We start from the raw sequence: 6,726 nt of genomic DNA, 5'->3' as shown, positions 1-6,726 counted from the left end.
TTTATTTAAGATGACCTCTTAAATTACGCGGTTTTACAAATAAACCAGTAAAAAAAATTGATGCGTAGAATTGTACGTTTGAAAAGGATGATTCTGGAAGTCCCTGAACTAAACAGTAACATTTAAAAATGGTAAAGTTAGTATTAGCTCTGGAAAATTTAATATAATATTTTGCAAAATAAGAAATGTAATTTTCTTATACCTTAATTTGCGTTTAGCAGAAGGAAGACTGAATTGTAACATTACTTTGTGAATAAGCTCTTGTTCCAATACGGATGTAACACGTTGACCATAAACGACATTACATACTACATACATAAGACACACATAGACAGACAGGTATATATATATATGGACAAAGCTCCTCACTATTTGATCTTATTAGGCCTAGATGTTACTTTGTGAGCATAAACCGAAATGAAAGCGACTGGAAACCTAGAAAAAAAAAGTAATTGCTCTAGTTAGTTTTCTTTACTGTTTACCCAAAATTTCTGACATTTTTTGTTATTGAATGGGCTAATTTTTAGACTTGTTGTGAAAAGGAGGTAAAAGATAGGCATAAACAAACCACAACATCGGAAATAGAAATAGGTTTACAACTTTCGAAAAAAAATATATATTTCCAGGCTCTTGTGTTGTTTAAGTCGCATCTGGCAGTAGACATATCTCCGAAGGTTCAGCAAATATCAAAAGAAAGTGACGTTTATGATGAACTAAAAATAATATTCCTCCTGGTGGACATATCTTGAATATGCAACAAGTGCAAACGAAAGTGGAGCACAAGATGAAGAAAGCAGATATGTTGATGCTCTATCTAAAACCTAATTGAGAAGAAGTTGCAAAATATGAGTTCTTAAAAAGGTACAAAATATTTACTTAAATTCAACACTTGCATAATAATATCTATGTCCATTACAGATTCATACATTTTGCTTTGTAAGTATTAACTGTTATTATCATATACTTTCAAATTTATTGTGAAATACCATTTATTTAACTATTAATCAAAAATATTATTTTGGAATAAAACCTTTTCTATAACAATATTATATATATTTCACGTTACATGCTAATTAGACAGAAAAGTAGAAGAAAAACTACAAAGTAGAATGTGTTTTCTCATTGCCTAACAAAGCTCCACAAATGAATATTTTTATGTTGGTTTTTAGCGTATATAATCTTATATATATAGAACAGTACAAAATACTAATAATTAATGTTATGGATTTATCATATATACCAATATTTTTTAGTGATATACACCATATTCCTAAAGATACCTTATATACATTTAAACTTCCTATAACAAATATGATAATTCAATATTATGCCTGACGTTTGTAAATCGTTACTGGAGAGCCAATATCTTGAGAGTGAAAACACTGTGCTAATAAAACTTTATAAAACAGTTTGTTGTAAAACACGGAAAATGTTTCCTAATTCAACATGTTTCAAAATAATAAAAAAGAAGACCAGAAACCTTCACGAGGTTTATAGTTTTCTGAAGTTTATATAGAAGGTATAAAGGCTCGGTATCCTCCTTAAGGCCTGTATAACCTTTGTAACTATATATGGAGTTTATAGGACTATATGAAGTTTTAAGGACTTAAGAGTTTTTCGGTCTAGAAGTATGCACAAACGTTATTATGAAGTCTCCGAAGTTCAGTACGTCTATTTGCAAAATACAGAATTCAAGACTGTAAGAACTAAACTAATTTATAAACTTTACCCAGAATATGATGTATTAAATCCCGTTGTTAATCTTTTCATGTTTTCATCTTGTGGGTGTCTACAAATCTCTCAATTTCTTTAAAGTTCTGCTGAGATAAAAATGATGGTTTTCATACTGTATTGATGCACCCCCTTTGGTCACATTGGCTACAATGTGTATGCATACTCAAAATACCCATACTACACTTACTTAACACATTCTAATAAGCAATCACACTGAATACGACGGCACATAGATAGTTGAAATTGTATGCGGATCAGAATATTTATGCCACCATTGGATTCTATTGCAACAAGTACATAAAATACTGTCAGCTTTGTATGAGAGAATTCATAATATTTATTGATTATTCTTTTACGCACCTAGGACCTGGCATGGCCTGGTGGTCAGGGCCCTCGACTCTCAATCTGCAGATCGTGGGTTCAACTCTGTCACCGAACATGCTTGCCCCTTTCGCGCTAAGGGTATTATAATGTGACGGTCAATACAAATATTCTTTGGTAAAGAATAACTGGCGGTGAGTTGTGTTGACTAGCTGCCTTCCTTCTAGTCTATCGCTTCAAAATTAGATACGGCTAGCTCAGACAGCCCTCGAGTAGCTTTGCGTGAAATTCAACAAACTTACAAAAACCACCCATATTACAAATTAGTGGTTTTTCATTATTCAGTTGAGAAAATATTGCATTGAAAGAATACATTTTATTTTAATATTTTTAGTGACATTGAAGAGTTTCCTATTAGTAAAGTTGCAGTTGAAAGCTGCTAGGTTTTACCATTCTATAACTAGAATGATACTATGCCTGTATTCAGATATATTCAAGATTTTTTCCACAATTTCAGTGCATGTGTAATGCGTTCAATTTAATCACATCTTATAAATATGATATACGTAGTTCTGGAATTGCCTGAAACTTTACCTCGGTCAAGGTTACACTCTATAATAGTAATTCTAGAGGATTTATACTCAGTTGGCCAGGTTTTTTATGTAGCCTCTCTCTCTCTCTCTTGGAGTATCGGTTATATTCAAATGTGATGCAGGGGCTTGAACTAGAATGAAATAAGAATGATAACTGATTTAAAAATTATAAGATTGTGGGATACTGTACGAAGACATTGATCTGACCAAAAATATGGTATTAATATATTCCTTTATTCTTTGTTTAATGAGAAAGTGTTTTCTCCTTGCTACAGTAGCCAGAATAAGAAAGCCCACCAGTTTTAAATGTTGACAATAAGGACACTGAAGCCTGTGTCTGTAGATAAAAAGTTTGTTTTTTCTACTTTGCACTAGTATTAGAATCGTTTCGTTGCTGCCCGTGCTAATTTTATTCCTTTGCAAACATTTCCTTCGAGCCGGCCACATTGCAGTACTTAATGTTTATTTGTTGACTAAGTGAACCTTGGAATACCATAATAGCATGAAAAATTTTTTGATCACTTCACGTGGTTTATATGGGTTGTTTTATGTGAGTATCAACTGGGATAAATGGGAACATTTGCAGATGTTTCTCAAATAAAAATCGTTAATATTGAAAAGCGAATGTTTCGATTTTCAAATATCTTTTAAGTTTAAAATACTTTCAGCTTATTTAGGATTTCATGGGACTTTAGTATGTGTGTGTGTGTGTGTTTGTGTGAATATGGTTTTCCAACAGCGAGTGTGATGCTTGATAAGCCCAATAAATAAAAAAAATAAAGACACGAATAATCGTTATTCTTGAATTCTAGTTTGCTCAAAACGCTTCTGTATGAAACAGCTGAAGAAGTTCTCACACTCGAACAAGGAAATAATGTAGAAACTGACAGATCAGATGATAAATCAGGTTAAAGCACCCCAAGATAGCAGAGAATGATTTAGTGTACACAGGTATAATTCTGACGGAAAATTAACAAATTTAAGCTTCAGACAAAATATGTTTGGGGCAGATTTATTTTAAAAATTACCGAGTCTGAATTAATCGATCTTTTCAGTTGATACAATCGTTACTTCTTATTCTTAATGAAAACTGTTACACTAAAATTTTGAAGAAAAAAATGTGACATTAAATATCATCTTTACTGAAATTAGGAATAATGTGATTGCAGTTTACTTGGTTTTATAACTGTTATTATTTATGATTATAACTTATGCAATATTACATTATGTAAAAAATAAATTTCACTTATAGAAAACAATTTGATCTTTTATTTAGAACACAGTAGTGTTAAATATAAAGCATAAATGTAATCCGTTCATAATTACATGCATTTAGTAAATTTTTAATATTGCCTTTGGTGTGAAATGGATAAGCTGAAAATCATTCATAGTAAAATAACAAAATTTGGGGTATAAGAATACACTTCACTTCAAAAACGTAATTCAACTGTAATAAATTTAAAGGTTCTTGATAAAGATGAATTTCCAGAGTTTACATCCTATAAAAAATGGAAAAAAATCCTTTGATATTGTTAGATAAGTTTTTATTAAAATGTTCTGTAGAGATGAGAGTACTAAAACGTCAGTGGTTAAAAAAATTAAAAGTGTTAGATCTATTTATAAGTGAGTACGATTTTTCAGTCTTCCAATGACCAAACTAATGTAGTTTCCACAAATACACAATCATACTTGGCTAATATAGTTTCCACAAATACACAATGAAACTTGGCTAATATAGTTACCATAAAGACTCGATCATACTTGAGTGATGGCATCACCATAGATGTACAGGTTTTAATGGTTTCTGCAGCCATACACTCATACTTAGTCTGACTGTGTACTCATGGAAGAACCGACATACAATGTCACTTGTATTTATGGTTACATTATCGCCAAGCCTGACTGTGTTTTTATGGAAATGATATTTTCTATATGTGTATCTTCAGTAATGTCAAATCATCATTCAAAGTCGAGTCAATGAATCTCAAAGGGAAAGTCATCATTTGAGTTTTATTATGTCTATACGAAAACAAACTTTAATCAAGTCTGAGTGGGTGACTATGAAAACATCATCATCTAAGCCAGAATGTGTTTCTGTGGTGATAATAAAACGGAAAGAGCCAATGCCAAGGAAATCTTACTCAACCAAGTGTAAAAAAAACAAAAAACAATGGTGATTTTTTTCAAACATAAAGGTTCATATGCACACAGTAAACTTTGTTCAACCGTGAAGGTCTTTAAGCTCTAATAGGATTCAAACGAAAACAAGTGAGATCACAAAAAAGGAAAATGACACACATGGCGAAATAGAGTAGAAACGAAAGCTTTAAAAACATATATAATTGAAAACTGAACAAACCTCAAATGTTGGTGAAGAAACGAACAGCAGTACTTCGCAAATAATATGTTCACAAGAATTCCTAGGAATGAAAAGGAGAGTTCAGACAAATAAGAATAAATTTAGAGTAAAGAGTATTTCTCCGATGTTCAGAACGAAGATGGCTCTCTACAGATTTACAAGCACTCCGCTTAGGGATACAAAATCCTGCTTGTTTAAAAAAACTAAAGTAACTATGAAAAAATATGTTATTGTTGTTTTAATGCAAAGCTATAAAATAGCTTATTTGTGCTCTGTTCACCACCGAGAATCGAACCCCCGATTTTAGTGTTGTAAACTTACTACACAGAAGTGTTGTACATATTTATTAGAAGCTAACCGACCAATGAAGTAAGTTGTAGAGTAACTGAAAAAAAAACGGGATTTTTGAGATCTTCAGTGTAAAGACACGTAAAAATATGTAACGTAGTTATAAATAAATACCAGAATGAATAATAAATAACATAACAATAATGACTGATAAAGAGATATTTGAATAATAAATAATGTACAGAACAACTTAGCAGATAGATTGAATAAATGCTAGCGTAATAACGGATAGCTGAAAATAGATAAATAAATGATGATGAATAATATATACGTGAAGTACAAAATAAACAATTGTGTTATAGACAAAAACGCAGTGTTATATAGGTAACTCAGCAACAAGTAAAATACTAATATTGAATAAACTGAAGAATAATAAACAGGTTTTTAATTGTTGAAATATTCAAAATTGAGTAACATGATATAGATCTTTTATCATCAGCATATGAAAAGATGTGCATGAATATGCGGATGTAGAGATGTGTATCATAAGGCAGTAAACTAGTAAAAATTGGCGATTCAATATTAGGCTTCTCTTGTTCATTCTCTAATTGAAAATGATTTACCTTCTGATTTAATAATCAATTTCTACGATTAAACTTGTAACTTGATTTCTACTCTGATCACAAAATTGTAACTATATTAAAACAATTGATCATTAAAATCAAACTATTGCAATGTTAGTAATTATTAGACATAGTTCTATAGTAAAGGTTTCATTTGTAAAAAATCAAGTTGTCTGTTGTTGTTGTTTTTTTAAAGAATTGGGTGGCATAGCAGTCATTCAATGCTTTCCCTGTAAACTTGTAAACGAGTAAACTTGTCTTGTTCCTTGCTAAACGAAAACCAGTTTTCTAAGGGTTTATTTAACCTTAGTTTAGTAGTTTTCTTTGGCTGGTTAGCTCTTAAAAACAGTAAGTACACAACAGTTATAAGAGACTTAATGTTTCTCATTCTAGTTTAGACTTTGATGTAAAACATCACATATATGGTGAAACATTCTTAATAATTTTCATTGTAACAAATGTACATTATTAAACAAAATAAAAAAAGAAGAGAAATAACACGACAATTTAATTTTTACTTATTTTGTTTTTAATATATATTCCATGAAAACAAGGATGCTAAAATAATTAAAGAAATAAGTTATCCATGGCTGACTAAAACAAGATTTTACGTTGGAGTTTATTTTCCACAGGTTTTCTGATTGATTGGTCGTTTGATATAAAAAAATCGAGTGTGAAACTATTTCTTTCAGAAAGTATTGGGCCCCGGCATGGCCAGGTGGTTAGGGCGGTCGAATCGCAATCTGCTGGTCGCGGGTTCGAATCCCCGTCCCACCAAACATGCTCGCCCTTTCAGCCACGGGGGCGT

The 6,726-nt window shown here is 31.3% G+C and overlaps 1 protein-coding gene across 1 annotated transcript in view; it reads right to left on the bottom strand.

Annotated features, from left to right (window-relative positions):
• Positions 1-402: 402 nt before the first annotated feature.
• Positions 403-6,726, bottom strand: part of LOC106463348 (histamine H2 receptor-like) — a 34,773-nt gene continuing 28,449 nt past the window's right edge. The window contains exon 5 of the mRNA XM_013923371.2: positions 403-821. The gene's annotated coding sequence lies outside the window, so the exon portion shown is untranslated. The remainder of the gene's footprint in view (positions 822-6,726) is intronic.

Source organism: Limulus polyphemus, unplaced genomic scaffold (genome assembly GCF_000517525.1).
Source record: "Limulus polyphemus unplaced genomic scaffold, Limulus_polyphemus-2.1.2 Scaffold1383, whole genome shotgun sequence".
Lineage (NCBI taxonomy): Eukaryota > Metazoa > Arthropoda > Merostomata > Xiphosura > Limulidae > Limulus > Limulus polyphemus.
Note: the sequence above shows the minus strand (reverse complement) of the source record. Positions and strands in the feature narration are given on the sequence as shown.